Below are 22,093 nucleotides of genomic sequence, written 5' to 3'. Positions count from 1 at the left end.
CCTTAAAACTTTTTTTTCCTAAAAAGAAGTGCTAAGGAGGAGCAAGAATTTTCTTTCTTGTTTAAAGATTTCTCTTCCAGAAGAAGATGACTTCAATATGCCTGCCATGTTTCATTGAACAAAGGAAAATAATAAGTGAAGAGAAAATTCAAACCTCTTCCTGCTCCCTCAATACACTCAGAGATACACGCTCACATTGGACCTACCGTCTGGATGGAAACAAATTTTTTTATTTTCAGAGACCTTTGTTTATCTTGAGCAAAAGAGAGAAATATAACCTCCTTTCTCTAAGTGACTCTTGAACATAAATAATTCAGAATCATTTTGAGGCATGCTATATCCTACTCATTGAGTTCCTACCTAATGCCAAGCTTAGTGCAAGGTGCTGAAATGAAGACTAAAAATGTGTCAGGGACAACTTTGGGAAGACCAAGATCAGGGAGAGATCTGTTGCTCTGGGGTTTAGCCTAAAAGAAGACAGGAATTCCAAATCCTAGTGGCTTAACCCTTAATCATCTAGATCTGTGTGCATCCTCCTTTCTCTACAGCAAAAGCTTTAGTGATGCACTAGTCCAGACAGGCTGGGAGATTTACTCATATACATGCCAAAGGGTTTTTACCTCATGTTGTACTGAGAAGCCTTTGTAATGACAGGAAATTGGAGATCTTACTTTCCCTCAGGGACTCCATGAATTTTCTAATACAGTAATAATGATCAAAATTGATCATTAATTGATCTTTTGATCATAATGATCAAAAGAAGATAACACTTCTTTTCAAAGAAGTGTTAAATTTTTTTCAATGGAAATTTTACATGGAAGCCCAATATACAGACAAAAATGAGCTGCCCCAGGTGGGTATACTGTAAGGGAGGCTGCAAGTCTCAGATTCCTGCTTTTTTACTCTTCCTTTTTACTACAGAATTTGTTAATGCCCTTTCATGGAACTCAGAGGTCATGATCCATAGTGGAGCAGCCAAAGCAAAACCAAACCAAAGGCTACGAGGGCCAGCTGGAGTGTGTTTGGATGACCTCACATGGGCCAAACTCTTTTATGTGCAGCCCTTTATATACCTTATTTCACCCAGTCCTCCCACTCACGCTGTGACATGGGCTTTGATAGCCCCATTTCACAGATGAAGGAGCTAAACCAAAGGGAGATTTGGGATTTTACTCATTATTATCTAGTCTTTAATGGTAATAATGATGCAAACCCAGGTCTTTCTGACTTCACAAAGCCAGAGCTTGTGTCTGCAAGTTACGTCCAACTCCCAAACTCTAATCCTCCTGGAACGGGCAGTGGTAAAACTGCTTTTGTGAGCGTGGAAGACAGAGGATGTTTTTAAGATCAAAATTTACCCTCTTGGTCTCTTTTGTCCCCTAGTAAGCCTTAGCTATGTCAAGTCTGAAGGCCAATTTGTTTGATGAAGAGCAAGTCCAGGCCACACATGAGTAGGACATGTGGGAAACAAATAGAGGGAAAGGGAGGCTCTAGCTTGCCCAGGTTTACAAACTCAGCACCAAAAGACATTAGACTTCCCACCTCAATACTTTATTCCTAAGATTGACTGCAGTCCCATGTCTCTGGAATAAAAGCAAATATTTTGCCCACACCAGAGCCTGGTGGCTTATATGTGTCGCAGAGATGGAGCCCATGGGAAGCCCTGCAAAGCAGCCTCGGATCAGAGCTGGGCATCTGTAGAAAATGCACCAGGGCACGCAAAGCCCAACTCTGCACAGTTTCTGGTCTCCACACACTCAGGTCTGCCAAGAGTGGAAGCTGTTTTCTGACGGGAGCCCTCAGCAATGGCACAAATTGAGGTCTCCAGTAAGGCAATCACTTCTAATCAGCGTTTAATGAGGCTATATAAGCAGCCTCAGCTTACCTCTGTTTCAAAGAGGCAACTACACATAAACCTCAATTACTCAGACATTTAAAAATCAATTTCAAATAAAATGTCCAGGTGATGGAACTAAAGAGATTAGAAAGATCTGGATGTGTGCACAGGCCTGGCATGCCTTGTCAATGCAATCGAGGTGGGCAGCTCCCGTAATGCAATCAACCTGGCTGACTCTGTGCCCCAGGGGTGAAAGGGGAACAGGTCTTATCTCCCAGCTCCCCGCCAGAGGCAGAGAAAGATTCCAAGGACAGAAAGAACAGGACACATCAGTGACTTCTAAACACTCAAGCTGTGTTTGGAATGTTTTCTTCCTCTCATTTTATAGCTGGGAAGAGGAAAATTAGCCTCAGGCTACCGCTCAAGGTCCCTGCCCCAGCCTGGCCTCCACCTGCAGCACAAAATCAAATACATGACTATTTCTGCAGAGGACCATGACATTTTTGCCAGGCATATCTATTCATCATCCCCAATGACATGCTGGTGATTTAGGCCAATAAATTTTGATTGAGCATGTTTCATATGTCAGGCACTGTGCTGGGCAGGTGGGACACAAAAGGGAGGTAGTTCCAGTCTCTGCCTTGATTTACAGAGTAAAAGAAGAGATGAGGCCGGCTCCCTCCAACAGGCTCTTTCACACCTCAAGTCTTAGCCCACGTGGAGAAGAGAGCACCATGGGGCTTGGCTTTAGCCTTCCTTTGATTCTGTGAGCTCAACATGCTGCTTTCAATAATTTCCTCTTTTGTTTTTCTTTGCTAAACCTAGTAGGATTCAAATGTCTGTTACTTACAACCAAAGAAAACCTAATACGCAGGATAATACCTTCAATAATCATCATCGTAGCCAACAATTAATGAACCAGTATTAGCTCTCAGTACTATGCCAAATACTTCACTTGGATTATCTGTTTTGGCCAACAAAACCACCCTATGAGGTGGGTTTTACTATTATCTCAATTTCCCCATGTTGTAGTTTAACATACCTTATAGCAACATTCCCCAACCTTTTTGGCAGCGGGAACCAGTTTCATGGAAGACAATTTTTTCATGGACTGGGGGTGGGGGAAGGTGGAGGGGAGTGTCTTGGGTGTGGGTGGGGGGTTGCCAAGCTCAAGCAGTGTCCCGTTTCCTAACAGGCCACCCAAGGGTACCAAGCCATGGCCCGGGGCTTGAGGACTGTAGCCTTATAGGGTTGTTGTGTGAATTAAAGAGGTAAATATTGTAGTGGGCACCAATGGGGTTGAATATCCAGTACACTGTCCCCATCCTGGGAGTTGTCACCCTCCCCATTCATGTTGTGTTCAATATCTCAAAAAGTTAAACACACGACTCATACAAAATAGAATGAATATGAATAAAAAATCTAATCAACGTATTAATCAATGAGGGGACCAGTAGGGATGGTAAAGCCATGTCAAGGAGAATTAGAGGAAGAAAATTTATACAGTTAGTCAAAGGAATACTGAAATAAATTTGCTAATAGATATAAAACTGGTTAATGTCTTACAGGGCAATAAAGATGTAGCCTCTGGGTCTTTTCTACCTCATAGAAATTGACTAGAAGACACATAACTTCAGAGTATCTGGGCTCTAATCAAATAGTAAGTAGCAAATTCAAATACATTCTCTTGTGGTCGGCAAACTTTCTAAAGAGCCAGATAGTAAATATTTTTGGCTTTACTGGTTATAGGGTCTCTGTGGAAACTATTCAACTCTAACATCGTATCATGAAAATAGCCTTAATTAACACATAAACAAATGCATGTGGTTGTGTCCGAATAAAACTTTATTTACAAAAACATGGCTGCTAGTCATAGTGTGTCAACTCCTGTCCTAGCTGATTAAGTAATATTTGAGTGGGCCAGTTCCTGCCTAAGGGTGACATTGCAGGGCCATGTAGTTATCCTTTTGCTTTATCTCTAATTTTTGGATCATTTTTCTTAACAATACTAAAAAGTGAATGGAGCCTCCTGGATTTGCTGGTGCAGTGTCTTGCCCCGTCTCATCTACACAAAAGCAGTGGAGCCCTCACGTTCATTCAGATAGACCCCACTCTCGCCCTGCCTACCCTCAGCAGAATCAATGGGACCACAGTTGGCACGGGACCCAGTCTCCAAGTTTGGAATGCTACGAAGTTATTCCTGCCTCAGGCTGGTTGCTTTCTTGCGTGGAAGATGTGTAAACTCTGGGGCTGACTTTCTTCTGCCTTACTGGGAAGCGAGGACATTGAGGTCAAAAATAACCCTAGTTCACCACTCACTCACTGCCTCTCTGCACCTTTATCGTCTAGGCAGTGAGAGTAATAATGTCCCTAGTTCGTGGGGTTGTCATGCAGTTTAAATGTGATTCGAGACTGTGTGTAAAGCTCTCAGCTTGGAGCACAGTGTGCACGGTAAGGATTACTTCTCTTGTCTTTAGGCTTCCTCCTTTGTTCCTGTCTCAGGTGACGTCAATGCTAAATGGCTTTAGCATTGACACAGGAAGTATGCTGATGCCATAGCTCTGCCTTCTCTTTGCTTGAGTTCAATGCCCTTTCTCCTCCATGCTGATGTTTTATTTCACCATTGACATATAACCTTTGACTTCATTCAAACTGCTTCCAGTAACTTTGTGCTTTGCAATGGAATAAGGATGCTGACTGCTCTGTTTGCTTCTGGGAGCAAGAAAGAGCCAGGCAGCCGAAAGGAGCAGATACTGGCTGAGCAATCATGCGGCTAGGGGCTTGGAATAGGTCATCTTCAATCCTCGCAACCATCCATGATCCCTATTTTATAGATGAGGAAACTGAGGTTTAAGGAGGCTTAAGTTGCCAGCCCAAGATTGTCTTCCTAGAAAGCATTTGGTGCCTAGGATTCCAACCCGGGCCCGACTGACTGCAAAGATAATGAATGCTTTTATCCACTACGAATGAGCACCTCAAAGTGCTCTTCATTTGGCTGCCATTTTGCCTCCGAGTTGCTTCTCCTTCTTGGGCAAAAATGGTCCTGAGTGGCCCAATGAAGGAAAAGAACAAACAAACATGTTTCGGTGCCTAAAATTAAACAAGAGGCTTTTAGCATGATGTGCTCAAATACTCCAGCAGCCCATAACCCATTCAGCATTTCAGAGCAAGTCAATAGGCAGTATCACCACTGTGGGTGTCTCACGTTTTAGGAATGTCTTGCCAGTATTCACACCAGGCTCCAGACTATGACAAGAATTCAGAGGCCAGAGTCAGATAAAAGCAGGAAGCATGGTCAGTTCATTCCAGAAGGTTTATGATTCTCAAAATGCAGCTTCACTCCTTGAACAGAACATGTCCCTATATCTGCTCACCAAGAATCATGCCGTGTAACAGCTGGGACCAGGCACTGCAGTGACCTAGAGAAACAATGGGGCAGCGAAAAGACAGATGAACTTCCTGTAGAGGATACTTATTTGTAGCTGCTGGACATTGTAACATCCTAGATATTTTTAAGAAATAGGTACGCTGAAGTCAGGGCTCCTCTTCTCTCCATCTTGATCACAGATCTTGGTCCATAACCCTGTTCCATGGCAGGTAGAGCGTAGTCATGTCACCCAAACTGGCCAATCAGATCCTCCCACTGAGGACTCTGAATCTCAAGCACATGACACATCCATACAGGAGCAGCCAGAGATTAATCCTTACAGCTGTGCTGGAGTCCAAGGTCTATCGGCAGAATGGTGAGTCTCCAGGAAAGTCAAGGCTGGTGGCAGCCATTCAAAAAGACTGTTCCTGACATAGGATCTTTATGGTACCCCACATTCCTTGGTTTCTGCCCATTTTCTGAGCTTGGTTTTCCAGGCTCTTGTCAATGTTCTGAGGTATCCAACAGTTTTCTAGGAAATTCTTATTCTACTTAAGCCAGATTTGGTTTCCACAGTTGGCAACAGAGTACCCTGAGTGATGTGTTTCTCAACGTCCACCTGCAAGGCCTGGGCTCCTGCATATGTTACCGTCCCCTTTCAAAGGAGGTTACCTCAAAAGAGGCTGTCAGTGTTTCCACTCCACTAGAAGAAAAAGATGAAAGGCCTCAGAACTTTCTATATTTAGAATCTTAGCACGCAGGGCTTATTTTGGCTATCACTCTAATTTTGCCAATCCACTAATCTAAGACAAATGTACATTACAGGAGCCCAAACAAGGATTTTCTTCCTGCCTGTCATCAAAAGATAAGTTTCAATAATCTAATATCAATGCCCAGGTTATTTCTTTCACAGGAATGGAAGATTCACAAAATGAACCGGGTCAAAATTCTGCTTCTGTATTCGTTAAACAGGTAAGCTAAAACCTAGATACATAGGGCTCGCTTTTGTTCCAGACTGTCCCAGATGTCTTAGTTTCAGCCCAGTCATAAAGGAAAATGACATTTATTAGACATTTGCACCATCACATTCATTCCTCAAATCTGCATGGTGAGGTAGGTGTTTTTATGCCCATTTCTCAGCTGAGGAAAGAGACTCAAACAGGCAAAAGGACTTGCTCAGCCACAATGCTGGGAACTGTGAAGCCAGGATAAAAAGCAACTCCAAAATCCATGCACCATCCACTCTGCCAGTTTTGGAAAAACTGAAGCAATTGCTGCTGGTAAATTCAACCACAGATGAGACCACTCTGGCCAAAAAAGAAAGAAAGAATCCACTTTTGCCAAATAATGCAAATACTACAGCATAGGGGATTGTTTTAATTGAACCACATTTCATTTTGAAAGAATTCCTTTAATGGATATACAGAGTGCCTATCACATAGTAGGTAGTAAAAATTAATATTGAATTTGATTAAATAATTTCTGACTTGTTAAGAGAGGAAAATAATAATAGATGTATAAATAATACACTAGACTTGTGTGTGGTATTTTCCATCCTTTTCAATTTGTTTTGTTGCTTGGCAAATATAAAAGTCCAAATTCTTTCTGAGCTGTTTCATAACTGATAGATGAACTCAGCCTAATTGTTGATCCATAGAGAATGGTTAGAAATACCAATACCCTCAGGGTTAAATTTCCCAACTTTTGTTGTGGAAATATTTAGTCAGCTAATGATCTCTTCTCCCTCCTGCTGTTGGCTTTGGCAGGGATTGCACCCCTTGTTTTTAAAGAAACATAAAAATAATTCTCAGGAAGGACTCATACCTGTCTGAAACTCTCAGGGAGCTAGAATGAGGATGACCTGGAATAACATGGAGGAGGGAATTCGAATACTTTGCTAACAATGATTAAAGCAAAAGAAAAAAAAGAGCCTGTAAGCACAAGAACGTGCATCCATGGTTTGTAGCAATTAAACAGAAAGAAAAATCATGTGCAGAGACCCAAAGGATTAGCTGAAAAAAATTTTTTAACCTCTCTCTTTTTTAAAAAATCTTGCTATGTTGCCCAGGCTAGCCTCAAACTCCTGGGCTCAAGTTATCCTCCCCCTGCCTTAGCTTCCATAGTAGCTGGGACTACAGACACATGCCACTGTGCCCAGTTAGCAAATTTTAAAAATGTGATCTCTGTCAGGTAATGTCAAAGTAGTCTGAAGAATTTTCTATTTGAGGACAGACCCCCCCATCCATCCGCTCACCTATCCTCAGTATGTGTGGACTTCTATTGAGGAGAACACAGAGCTGTGAAGACAGGTTGTTTCCTTCAAGGAGTTTCATGGAAGCAATATAATTTATTCTTTGTATATATTTTAGTTAATATTTATTTAGCATTTACTATGCAACATGCACTGTACTTAAAAATTAGGACAAATATTCCGTTTGATTTTCACAGCTATCCCATGAGAATATTTTTACTCCTGTTTTTCTTTCAGGAAATGGAGGTTCAGAAAAGTTATATAATGTATACATACACAGTGAGCTAGTGGCAGAGCTAAGCCTCCAGCCAAGTCCCTCTGATTCCAAAGTTAATGGCGTGCTTTTAAGTACTTTGTTATAATGTCAGTTTATACAAGGCACAAGATCAGAACATGAACCGGGGTTATAGTCCTGCGTCTGGCAAATAGTGATAGTTATATTTTTAGAATGTGAAAATTGTAACTATTATAAGATGTGAGTGTGTGTCTATTTCCTGGAGGATTAGTGTAAACCCTTGGAGAGGGGATTAAGGAGGAAAAAAATGGATCCAGAAAGGCTTTATGAATTCTTGGCAGTAAGTTCGATCCTTAAAAAATGGATGGAAGTTGACTATCTTGTAGAAGAGAACAGCGTGAGAAAAGGTGTGGAAAGAAAATGTGTGCTAAGAGTTTATGAAGAAGAGGGCTGCACAGACATGATCCCTGAAGAGCATTATCTTGCACCCAAATAGATCCTTCTTGATTGCCAAAGCCTAACCATCCACCATGTGAGAGCTGCTTCTTATGGAGATTAGGGTTTTCAGTCTTTATTCTATCAGCAACAGAGTGTTCTATTAAACATCAGAACTCCTGGGAGGGGTAATGTACCAAGCAATTTGTTTTCCACTAGGAAACTAGTCAGAGTCCTGGCAGGAAAGAGACAGCACTCGGATGCAGGGACTGTTTTATAGGCGGGTGACATCAAAAGGAACTAACAAGGGCTGGTTAAGTATCCAGGGGGTAGCAACAGCGAGGTTTCCATGCCTTCTCTCCCCTCTTCTGACAGGCAGTGAGCTGTCTCTGGATCCCCCAAGAGAGCTGTAGCTGCGGCTCAGATGGCAGATATGGAAGAGGGATGCCTACCAGGAGTTGACTGGACTTTGAAAGGGGAGCCCAGGCCAGCCAAGAAAGAGATGAGAACAAATACACTAACCTGTCTTTCCTCCTGCCTTCCGGGAGCCCGATGACGTCTCCCACTGGCCAGGCTCAACAGGAAGCCTGAGAGCAAAGCAGCACAGTTGACCCATGGCCAAAGGGGACACCCCCCCCACCGTCCAGGGCACAAAGCAGGTTGGGGAGGAAGAGTGGTGACCAGATCTGGAAAGGCAAATGGAGAACGGCCAGTGCCAGGACTTACAGTGGTAAGGCAGGACAGAGGTCATTTGTCACTAATTGCATTTAAAGTATTATAATAAGCTTGCAAATTATTTTATTTTAGTTTTGTAAATTAAAGCACATTCAATATTATCCTTGCAATAGCTTCCTCTTACATACCTGCATTTAGATTTTCTTTTAGGTTTGTGAAGAAAAGGGTGGTATTGCAGCTGTGGGCTTGGGATCACCCATGCCCCTTTGCCTGCTCAGCAGCCTGTGCCTGCTGCATGAGTGGCATCTGTCACATGTGTTGTGTGGACAAAGGTGCAGTCTCTTTGCTTTGAGTGAAGCAGCCAGCCCATGACGGCAACTGGTAGCTGGTTGGACCCCTTCCCGGCTATGTGACTGAGCCACTGGTAATGGAGCAGGAGGGATAGTGTTGAAGCAGAAAGAAGTGTGTGTGATCAGAACACTGGGAAAGGGAATGGGACAGAAGGAAGGGACAAAATAAAAAATACAGTGGAGTTAAGATTTTGCCCATAGCTGGCCCTGTTATGCTAAGAAGCCTCTTCCCTCCCCCAACCCAGGCACATGAAGCCCGATGTAATCAGAGGATAAGAGGAGCATCTAGCATCATGCCTTCTCTGATTCAGGGCAGGGGGCGATCACACACACACACACACACACACACACACACACACACACACACACACCTTTTCAGAGTAGATTTTAAAATTAGGACAGTAATGAATGCAAGCTGCTGTTATCATAAGTGGAAAGTAGAGAGAGGGTTGTTTGGGAAACGATTTTCTCTCTTATCTCAGCATCAGCTTGTTATGTGAAGAGAATGCAGGAGTGTGTGTGAGTGAGTGTGTGTGTGTGTGTGTGTGTGTGTGTGTGTGTGTGTATGCGCACGCGCGCACGTGCACGTGCAAAAATCTCCCTTTTGGCTCTGAGAACATATGTTCCTCCAGGAATTTTGGAAAAGGAAGCCCCAAAGTACTGTTTTTATGCTCATAATTGTCTATTTCCCTATTAAGAAATGGGCTCTCATACATAATTATTGGCTGGAAATTAAGCATCTTCTTGTGGCAATTTTGAAACTCTGTCTCTCTTTCTCTGCGCACGCACGCGCGCGCGCGCGCACACACACACACACACACACACACACACACACACACACATACACAGAGCTGTATGCATGGTTGTATACATAATGAAACTTGAAGACACATCTACAACACATTGCAGTAAATTAAATAATGCAAACATATCTTTGGCAAGACTTGAAAAAAAACCACTAGATTTTATCCAGAAATAAACAGTTCCATAATAACTGAAGTGGAAAAAAAAAAAAACTAAAATTTCCAAGCCCATCTTATTACATGGAAAGTCACTAAAGTTTTCTTAAGAGGCTAGTACCAAAATCCCAAATATCCACTCTGAATTCCAATGGTCAACCTTCCATTCCAAGTTGTTACTTACTGGTGCAGCATTTCCATTATCCAAGTTGAGCAATGGTGTATAGATGAATAAGGAATTTAGAATCTAGTATTTGAATTCATCAAGCTGTTTCCAGTAAGTAATTTGAAACTCTGAGAAATGCCAAAAACATAATTACTAGTCCAAATAGCCCTTTTTATCTACATAAATAAAAATGGAGATCAATATCTGGTTAATAGGAATCATTTCATATTATGCTCATGTTTTTAATATTGTGACATGGACTGTAACAGTTGCTTTATACCACTACATTGTCACTGTCACTTGAAACACCCTGGAGAGGAAGGCGGATGATTGAGTTGAAAAGTACTAGCAAGACAGATGCAGCCTTTCTTTGCATCCGAATACTAGGCCCAAAACTTGACACGGGACACTGTTGAAAAGTCTCTCCCTGGGGTTTTCATTCAAATGTGAGTGTTTCCAAGAGGCTGTCTCCACAGGAAAGAGGCCTAGAAAATTCATCTGAACTTCAAAAGAAAACAAACATGAATTCTCGCTATATCTCTTACTTAAACTTACACTATGAACACAACCAATTTTGGTCCACACACTCTGCAGTTTCCCCAGGGTAGAGTAATTTTGTCCCCTCCAGACAACCTGCAGAGTTCTCGAAAGACCCAGAAAGAGTGAACTACAGCTCAAAAGAAGAAACAATAGAGACTGACCTGTAAAGTTTTACTGATATTCACTATCTGAAAAAAGTTTGCCAACCCCTATGTTATTCTATTCATGCAGCCCAAAGCATTCTTATACTTTGATCAGTGCATAAAATTAATTTTTTTGTTTCAATGTACTTATTACAGCAATGTCTATCAGACAGAAGGTTGAACTTAAGAAGTCCTGTGAGTGAAGCAGAATGTTGTACTCCTGCCTCTGATTCAGAGGAACATAAGGGTAAGCTAGCATCAAGGATCATGCAGTCAATGGGACATGTGAGAATGCTACCTCATGCATATCTAAGTAATATTGGTCAGAGAGGTACATAGTCCAATCTAACACAGCTCTGAGGGCATCCAAGGGAATTGTGAGATTTTCGAGATATTGTGAGGCTTTGTAATTATGCTAAAAGTCTCAGTGTTTTAGTTTTAATAAATATTTCAGTATTTTAATTCTTTTATACATGATGCAGAAACATTGAGAGCAGTCACTGTGATCTGTCTCCCTTCTCTGTACTTCCATTCCATTCGTCTCTGGTTATTATCTCAGATCATCACTTTTGCCATGTAGCCTCAACTCTTAATTATCTCTTTTTGTATAAGATCTAATATTTGCCAAGATTTCACAGTTCACCATCATCTGGACAAATATTACCAAAATGGCCTACCATGTGCCACAGAGTACACTGGAGTCATAGCCATAATCTTCTTTGATCTCATATTACATGAAAAGTATAACAGGTACTATTATTAGTCCAGGATGTCTCATCCTCAATTATTAACATTTTGGGAATAGGTAATTTTCCATTGCAGGGGCAGCCTTGTGCATCATGGGATGTTTAGCAGCATCCCTGGCCTCTACCCACAGATGCCAGTAGCCTTCCTCTCCCTCAGTCCTGCAATCAAAAATGCCTTCAGACATTGCCAAATGTCTCTGGAGAAGAGAAAGTTCACTATCACACCCAGTTGAGCACCGTTGCATGATGCTGATTTTATAGATAAGGGAACCGTGGTTTTTGGAAAACTTGGAATTGAAAAAGTCAATTAATAGCCCAAAGGTACTTTACTGATAAGGGTCATAACCGAGATTCCAAACTAGGTGTGTCTTCAAAACTCTTAAATACAAAGTAGTAGTTATGTAGGATGAACCAGTCTAATGCACAGCATCAGGACTATAGGTAATAAAATTGTACTGTTTATGGGATTTATGCTAAATGAGTAGGTGTTAGCTGCTCTTGCCACGAAAATTTTTAAAAAATGGGTAATTATGTGAGATGATGAATATGTTAATCTACTTCACTATAGTAACCTTTTTACTATCTATATACACATCTCATAACCTCATGTTGTATACCTCTAATACACACAATAAAATTTATTCAGAAAATAAAATTATTTTTAAAACCAAAAAAACTCTTAACTAATATGCGCTAGTTCCTATTTGATGATAAGCCCTATTCTCCCCTGCAAACAGCATTTGGTGTACAGGCGAGCTCCTCCCATCTGAAGGGCATATACTGATCTTCTAGCCACCTCTCCCACATCCCTTGCCTGGAATGTCTTCCCCATCCCCACCCTTACCTCTTTAACAATTCACATATTGAACTGTTTTGGATTAATTCATGGACCAGTTTAGCCAACACTGCAGGAGGAGGCATCATCTTTACAAATATTTGAGGAGTAAAAACCCCGGGGGTGGGGTAGGGGAAAACACCTGGATTTCTTCTCAGGCTAGACATCTGAGACCTCAGAGTCATTGCAATTTTATTTTTAAAGGAAGAAAGATATTCTACTCCCCACCCTCCACCTAAAGATGAAAAATAAATTAAGCCGGTTACGGAGCCCTAATAAGTTAGAGTTACAGGGGGGCTTAGAAAGGATCTTCTTGAACCACTGTAGTTTACAGATGTGGAAGCTGAGGCCCAGGGAGGACAGTGAGAAATTCAAGATCAGGAGCCAGCTGGTGGGAGCCACGCCTTTGGACTTCCAGTCCAATGTGGTTTCCATCACATCCTCTCTTTCTATTAATAGAAAAGATCACCAAAGCCAGAACTACGTAACTGGGTTTCGGAGGTGGTTTGAATTATTGTTGAATTTTGTATTGAAGTATATTTAACAATTTTATTTCTGAATAATATAGATAAAATTCATTATTTCTGCCATTGCTTTTCATATGAATATTTTCTGTTTTGAGCACTTATTATATACTGAGCTCTGTCTCTCCTTCAGTTCTTACAGTGTGCAAAGATTATTATATCAGCTAAGAAACAGGAACCACTTTGGGACTTTCGAACATAAGGGATTTGATTTGGGAAATTGGTAATAGTGCAGTGGGAGGGCTGAGAAGGCAAAAAGGGGACAGTGAGGTAACCCAGAGATCAGCAACAGCAGGAAGCCGCTGCCACCTCTGGGGCTTGAGGTACAATGCGGGGAGGTGGTGTTGTCACACTTCCGAAGTGTGGCCTTTGGAGAGAAAGGCTGCCCTGTACAACCTGGAGCTTTGCAAGAGACACTGCTATCACCAGAGACCCTGCAGGGAGTGGAGAGAGTGGGAGAGATGCCTTGACATCTCTCTGACTGCCGCCCTCCAGCCTTCCGTCAGGGTGTCCCATTGGCTGGACCCACCCAGGAGCCAGAGAGCAAAGCAGCTTGGGAGGTGTGTTTCCCTGTGCTGCAGAGCCGAGAAGGATGGAGGATGGATTTGAGGACAAACAAGGACTGACCTACACAGTTATCTCTGCTTTACCAGCGTCTTTGACTTTCTCTGTGACTGCCACCTCAGCAGTTCCCTCCCAAATAGAGACAACTGGCAGGCAGACCCTGTGAGAGGAGCGACAGCCCAGGCTGCTGTTTTTAGGTTCCCTTCCCTGGATCCTAAATAGAAGAAGAGAGTAGCGCCAAGGCAATAGAAACAGTCTGGCACTTAACGTCTTGATGACTTCACTGGGGTAGAATCTACCAGCCAATCCACCCAGGAATCCACCGGCTGGCACCTTCAGAAGTATAAGATGCATTAGGTACCAGACTCAGGTATTTTCCAAAGGAAACACTGACAGTTATGTGAGGGATAAGGGCACAAAAAGAGGCATATTATGAACTGAATTATGTGCCCCCACCCCAGATTCGTATGCTTAAGTCCTATTTGAGATAAGGCCTTTAAAGAAGTAATTGAGGTTAAAGGAGGCCATCAGGGTGGGGCCCTGATCCCATAGGGGAGGTGTCACAGACGGAGAGACACGGGGGTCCATGCACAAAGAAGAAAGGCCAAGTGAGGCCACAGCACGAAGGAGGCCATCTTCAAGCCAAGGAGAAAGGCCTCAGGAGTAACCAAACCTGCCAACCCCTTGGGCTTGAACTTAACGGTCTCCAGAACTGTGAGAAAATAAATTTCTGTTGTTTAAGCCACCTGCTGTGCAGTATTTTATGATGGCAGCCCAAGCTGGTTAATACAAACCGCCAAGCACAATGCATCCGAGGAGAGTCAACGGTCATTGTTGTTTCCAAGGCAGTTCCAGGAGGTCACCTGCTGTGAACTACCTGTTCCCTGAAATTATTTACCAGGCAGCCAGGTCCTTCCTGCAGTCAGAGATGAGGTTTAAACATACCCTTGGGGTAGAAAAATCGCAATGACTCAATTCATACACAGATATGAATGATCTTGAGAGCAAGTTGTTAGTAGTGGGGAGAAAGACAGAACGAGGCAACTGGGTATCCAAAAAAGAAAGGGATCGCAGACTTGTGTGGTTGGGGGAGAAAACTAAGGCACTGAAGATGAAATTATCCAAGTTTTCAAGTTTGTCATTTTGGCCTAGCTGAAGTCATGGTTAAGGATTTTTTTTTTTTTCTCTTTATAGCTGTGGTTTTCAGAAAAGATTAAATACCATATATGGAAGCAGGTCAGAAGGCTATTTTTTCATGTTTCTTTCTCCAGACCATTTTGCATAGAAAATTATTAAAGCAATCTAATTTGGATGCTTTTCCTTAATCTCACACTCCTCAATCGATCAGGACACAAGAGTTCTGTGTCAGTGTAATTATGAGTATATTATTTTAATGAAGAAGCTAAAAATAAAGTCCAAATAGACCAACAGTGCTCAGATAGGCCGTGACAGTTTGGGATCCTGAGAGCTGCTGTGTAATTGCTTTTGGGCAAAACCATTTTAAGAAGTAAATTGATATTCTGCAGTTGGCATTTGCCTGCAGGTCCTCCTAGGGTCTGAGCTGCAATTTGGGATCTACTTGGGATTAACTGTTTCCCATTTTCCCCTGGAGACCTACCAAAGCGCCGTAAGGCACCAGTGAACTCCACAAACACACCTTTCCCTGAAGGATTGGGAGGGAGGATGTGGGGAAGGACAGAGGTGAGGGGTTATCTGGGGAGAGAAGCAGGGTTTGCTGGTAAAGGCTGTCTCGGGGGGAGGGAAAGGAGCACTGCAGCAAGACTGGCAGCTAGATTAAAGAGAAATCTGTGTGCAAAAGTACCAGATCACTTCCACCTCCAGGAATCAAATAGGGGAGGGTTTCTGAGGCCATTTGTCAGCATTTTTTGAAGCCTTGCTACTCGAGTGTGGTCTCTGACCAGCAGCATCAGCAAACCTGCAAGCTTATTAGACATACAAACCCCCAGGCCCATCAAATCAGAATCTACGTTTCAACAAGATTCTCAGATTATTTCTATGCCCATGAAATTTTGAGACGCACTTCCCTAAAGCACGTTCAGCCAGATGGATGTGAAGGGGCCTTGGACTATTCTGCCAGAAGTTATTTGTACACTCAAGGCTTTCATTCCCTTCATGAAGCATGAAAGCTGAAGGAAAAGGACTTAGGGAACAGAAAAGGGATTGGTGTTGTCTCAGACCCAACTCTTAAACCTGCGCCAGGCCAGTGTTCACCAGCATCAGACAGCACCCGCTGCAGGTGCAAATGGCACACCTCGCCTATGGGCCAAGGATGCCCTGGGCTGTCACTGCAGTTGCTGTCAGAAAACATGCCACGCTGGGCAGCTGGTGCAGGGTTCACAGAGCTCTCTCTTCTCCCTTTCCGACCCTATTTTCCTGGTCTCTCCTGTGCCTGCAAGAGGCATGTTCAAGCACCAGTGTAGCTAATGTTTAGAGACAAGGCTTTTAGGAGGTAACTAAAGTTAAATGAGGTCATAAGTGTGGGGTCCTAGGCTGATAGGACTGGTGACCTTTTAAGAAGAGGCCGAGTGAAAGAGCTCTATCTCTGCATGCCTACACTGAGGAAAGACCGTGTGAGCAGACAGCAAGAAGGTGGCCATATGCAAGCTGGGAAGAGAGCCCTCAGTAGAAACTGACCATGCCGGCACCCTAATCTCAAACTTCAGCTACCAGAGCTGTAAGAAAATGAATTGCTGTTGTTTAAGCAGCCTTAGCAGACTAAAACATATTTGCTCCAAGAAAATGGATTGTTGGAACTGAGATTCCTGATAAGAAAGCAAATGTTTCTGAATTCGAAGCTTGTCTGCTGACATTGGGAGAGTTGATTTTCTGCTGACGACCCGTAGCTAGTTATAGCTTCTGAAGAAATGCCCATCGCTGTCAATAGGAGTATGTATTACTCATGTGCTTCGTTCCTGGTAGAAACACATATGCTAGGGGGAGGGAGGCTGTATCAACATTCACACTGCGGACTAAGTAACAACACACACACTGGCCCTTTTAGTGTCTAAAATCTGATTTTTCCGGGACTGAGGGTCTCCCCGGGACGCAGGACTTTCAGTGCTAAAACCACAAAGTCCTGGGCAACCCAGAACAGTTTGATCACCATGAATGGGCCAAGTTTCACCTGTTGGAAGACCAGTGGTGACATTTAGTGAAAAAAATGAAGCAGTGAATGGAATGTCATTAGAACCCTAGACTAGAGCCCTGGTCTAGTTTTACTATTGTGTAGACGTGGGTAAGTTACTTCACCTCTCTAGGCCTAAATTCTTCTCTCTGGGAAATGAGGGACCAAATTACCTCTAAGGGATATTCCAGTTGTAAAAGGCTGTAGTGTTTGATTTATGGATGATTCTATCATTTTAGAGTCGGGGAGATCCAATTGTATCAATCCACAGCATAAGTTAAGAAGAGGAGCAGGGTTCCGAGCACCTGAGCTAGGTGCAAGGATGTCATTGTACCCGCATTCCTGCCTCCGTGGAGCTTGCTGTCTACTGGGGGCAGCAGATGATAAAGAAGAACGGATGTGCCACGTGCTGAGAAGGAAATAAGAAGATGTTGTGACAGACAGTGATTGGACGTCTTCTCAGAAGCAGGAATGTTTTTTTAGCTGATATTGGAAGAGCCAAACATGAGAAAACGGGAAGGTACAGGGAACAGCAAGCATATCTGCAATGGGAAACACATTATAAAGCTGAAGGAACAGGGAAAAAACCCACAGTATGAATGGAGCACAGTGAGGCAGAAGACAGTGGACGGAGATGAAGCTGCGGGACTAGGCAGGGGCTAGATCATGTCAGGCTACAGGCTATGGTGGGGAACTCATGTTTTACTCTAAGTGCCAAGAAAGGCTATCAAAGGGTTTGAAATCATATCAGAGCTACAAGAACTGATTAATCTTATCCAATAAATTATTATTGTATAGTTATGGATTACACAAATAATTACCTGTAATAATAATGTAATATAACAATAAGTACATAATGGTCCTGTTCTGTAAGTTTGGCTTTAATTAACCTTCAAAAGTTTGATGCAAGTTCAGGATAATTTACGTCAATAACGCCACCTCATCACTCTGAAGTTTAGTCTCCACCTCAGCATGACTTTCATGGTCAATGGCAAAATAAATCTGTGGCTCAAATTACCCCAACCTACCCCTTTGGGAGTGGAATGTTACTTGGAACATATCCTTATAATTAAGATCTAATTGTTATTGATGTTCAGACAAATGTTCTTGCTGCCTTCATCTCCAAGAAAGTAAGATACAGACTTTCCCCCACACACTGCCCCTTTTCCTAGTGCCAAATAATGCTTGAATAAGTACTCAAGGAGACATTATCCTTAATTTGGGATATTGACAAGAGTTTGAATTAAAGCAGGAAGGATCACAAATTCCAATCCGTGTTTGTTTAAAGTTTATCCCCCATCAATTACAGAAGCATTTGAGGCAGCTTCAAAAATTAAGCAGTGCAAAAAATAGAGCAATAGAGGGAGAAAGAGGGTACAAATCTCTTCGTCTCTCAGAAGGGAATACCTTTACAACAGATGAGCTCAATAACTGAATTCTGCTGTGAATTTTCTGGAAACCAAGACAAGAAGGGAAACATCGGTTTGTGTGAGGTTTATTATCTGATAAAAAAGCAAAACAAAACAAAACATCAGAATCACTCTGCAGTGACAAACTTTTTCTTTGAACTCCACAGAAAGAGGAATTTATCTTGTAGATGTTTAAATTAAGGGTACCTAGTGGACAATACATTCAAGGAAAATTTTGAAGGAAAGACGACAAAAATGCAGTTAAAAATAAATGTTTCTTTGGCCAGTGTCTGTAAAAGTTAAGAGGGGTATAAATCCGCCAAGGCATTTTTGTAGGAAGCTAAGGTATTGTGGTCACATGCTTTGCTTTACAACAGGGACTGTACTTAGAGAACAGAGAAGAAAGAAGACATTTCTTAACACGTCCATTAGGTCCTTTCTCGCAGATTACAGCTGTTTCAAGCAGTCATTGGTCGGTATTGAGTTGCAGTCAATTTGGAAAAGTACAAATTTCAGGGAGTGCAGACAGTTAGTACTATCAGTCAAGGCTGTTCTAAATGGCCAGTGATGAGAGAGGCTGTGTTGTCCTGCTGGGCTGGGAACTTAAGATGTGACCTTGCCTTGTCCAGAACACATCCTACTTTCATCACAGGCTTGTGGGAGAAAGGGTATACCTTTGTCTTGGAAAAGAGCTTTGAATATTCTTGAGAACTTGTACAAATCCCTTGTTGTGAGCCCAGATTCCAATCCTGTAGCTCATGAAGAAATGCAGAGTGTGGGCAGAGGTAAGAGGGAGCATCGATTGGGGAAAATCATTTCCTTGGGCAGTTTGTCTAATTTTATAGCTTCTACCACCGTTCTTTAAATCAAATGTACATGACACTTGACACATTTCTATACTTTCTTATCCATTGTGTTCTTATTTGTTTGTTTTTGTGGATTCATTAAATTCAAGGGCTGGGTGATATCTACATCTTCTTTTCATTAGAATTATCTACTATTCAGAGTTAAGATTAACAAAATATTAAGTTTTCTTTAGCTTATAACTTGATTATGTGTGTGTATGTGTGTACGAATTTTTGTTCAGCTATGTAATATATGACATAGTGAATATATTCTATCTAGTCCTTCTAGCTGGGTCATTCTTAAGGTAAATAAGTATAACATCAATGCATTTATACAGAGCATCTATTATAATGCTGACCAGGTAGTTAACTATAGCAAGTTGCATGGCCCTCACAAGAGGACTTGTTCCTAGATAGACTCAACCTACTTGGGTGTCGGTGTTTTCCATGTGGAATCCATTGGGCCCATTATTCATCTCTATCTCTACTCTCTACAAGCTCTTCAAGATGAATAGGTTACAAACCCTGCCCTAGGAACCCAGAGGAGGAGTTTAGCACAATCCCTGTACACAGTAAGTAATTAATGCATATTTATTGAATAAATAAGTGAGCCAATGAAGAGAAAGGTTCACATATAGCCATAGTACAGAGCTCAATATGAAATCCAAAAGATAAATATCAAGTGCCACTAGGTTTAAAGAAGGGAAAAAGGAAAACCACATCCTTTTAGGTGAATCAGCAAAGGCACTATAGAAGGGGTCATATTTAGATGGGAACTGAAGGGTGAAAAGAATACTGGACTATGAAGATGGGAAAGGAAAACAAGTTCAGCAATCATTGCCTTTATCTGGGCAGCACCAATCTCAGTCTTATATTGATAGCAGACTCTGCCACACCAGCCAAAGAAGCAACCATGTGAGCCAAGTTGGGCCAGTCATCATCCACCTTACTTTAGTCACTAGGATTGAGCACCTTGAGACACCTGGTTCAAGCTAGGCTAATCATGTCATCTGTCCTAAGAACGAGGAACCTGATGATACAAGACAGAGAGGCTAATAGGGTGTTATTAATAGTTGGGGTAAAGTCATCTTGAAGGTAGTCTCTTAGAAGAAGGTCCACGGGCTTTTGTTGCTTAGATCTCTGAGTTGCCTTGGAACATAGATTTCATGACTCTCAATTGTTCTGTTCTTCCTTTGGGACTGTGAGCCACACTTCTAATTAGTACAATCCAACTTCTTTGTTTTTTCTTAAGTCAGTCCAAGTCAGTTTCCATTGCTTGTTATCAAAGAATTCTTAACTGTCCAACTAATGGAGATAGCCATGAAGGCAGAAAGATTGAGTATTTTAGCAGGAGTAAAGTATAGGGAAATAATGGGATATCATACTGTAGAGAGAGGAAGTGACCTTCTCGTTGGAGGCTTTGGAATCTAGAATGAGGTACAGTTGATCCTCATTATTTACATATACTAGAGTCCCAAATTCATCTACTCACTAAAACTTATTTCTAACCCCCAAATCAATATGGCACTTTCATGGTCATTCACAGACACACCCAGAATGGCAAAAAAATTGAGTCATTTGATGTGCACATTCTCAGCTGAGGTCAAAGGTCAAATAAATTGACCTTTTAAAAAAATTTTAACTTTTTTATTTTAAAATATTTAACTGACAAATGTATATATTTAAGGTGTGCAGCGTGATGATTGATATAATGATTATCACATCAAATTAACACATCTTGTATTAGCTATCATAGTGTAAGCAAGTGTGCTTTTTCCAGTCCACTGAGTGCTATGTAGTTCGCACTTTTATCCTTTTTTTTATGATTTCACTGTTTAAAACGGCACCTAAATGTAGTGCCGAAGTGCTGTCTAGTGTTCCTAAGCGCAAGAAGGCTGTGATGTGCTTCAAACGGAAAATACAATGTGTTAGATAAGTTTCATCAGGCATGAGTTATAATGTTTTTGTCCATGAGTTCAATATTAATTAACCAATAATATATATTAAATAAGATGTCTTTAAAGAGAAACACATAAAAAAAGGTTATGTATTGATTGGTTAATGAAAATGCTGTGACCAGAAGCTTTCAGGAACCTAACTATGTATTACCCCTAGGAGCAATGGTTCAGTATTTACTAATTCAGCATTTGCAGTGACTTTATAGAACATAACTACTGCAACTAATGAGAATCAACTATATTTAGATTTAACTTCACAAGCGAAGGGGAGTTATTGAAGGTTTTGAACACAGAACTGATGTGTTCTGTGCAATGGGAGAATTATTTGTGTGGCAAACGTGCAGAATCCATTAAAGCCGGGAGAGACTTGTATCAGGGAGAACCCCCACTGGTTTCTAGGAAGTGGCCTTCTGGAAGCAAGGAAGGTAAGAACTTTCTTAAGGGTTGTGATACCAGAAAAGAAGGCGTGCAGGTGAGATATTGTAAAAACAGAAGATACAGGAAGTTTGGGCCTGTGGGACCAAGGTGAGGAACAAATGAAAAGAGATACTGAAATTTCATGTCAGAAAGAGGTGACTAGGAGAAAGATCAGCAGTGCAGAAAGATAATTCAGGCAAAAAGTTGGCCAGAGGAGGAAGATCATGGACTCAGTTATATATGTACTGAGTTTGTCGCCTTTTTGGCATGCCAATGAATAGTTTATACTCAATAAACAATAGTTGTATTATTGATAATAATTGTGAGAAGGAAAGTGAGCCAGAGGAGGAAGAGCAGGAAGAGAAAAATATTGCAGACACCTGCCGGGAAAATTGGCCTTCAGCTGCCCTCATCAAGGCCAATATCCAAATGACTGAGCTCTGGATAGCACAAATGCCAGTCACTGCATCCCCCAGTGTGCAAAATTAAGGATGTGACACAGCAAACCTGCTGGAGTTTTTAGCTCTCAGCAATCAACTCTTGCAATTCAACCATAACGTGGAGGCATGTTCCCTGAGCTCACCAGTGCAACTTGGTGGCTGACTCAGGAGAGGTTCTAGCATCAGTGATAGGCTGTGTCTAGAAACAGCCATTGCTCATGTCTAGAAACAGCTATTTTCCATAGTTCCCAG

General features: G+C 41.9%; 1 long non-coding RNA gene across 3 annotated transcripts in view; it reads right to left on the bottom strand.

Annotated features, from left to right (window-relative positions):
- Positions 1-22,093, bottom strand: part of LOC123649676 — a 167,371-nt gene that overhangs the window by 98,655 nt on the left and 46,623 nt on the right. The window lies entirely within an intron of this gene.

Source organism: Lemur catta, chromosome 14 (assembly GCF_020740605.2).
Source record: "Lemur catta isolate mLemCat1 chromosome 14, mLemCat1.pri, whole genome shotgun sequence".
NCBI lineage: Eukaryota > Metazoa > Chordata > Mammalia > Primates > Lemuridae > Lemur > Lemur catta.
The sequence above is the reverse complement of the archived record's forward strand: the minus strand, read 5'-3'. Positions and strand labels throughout refer to the sequence as shown.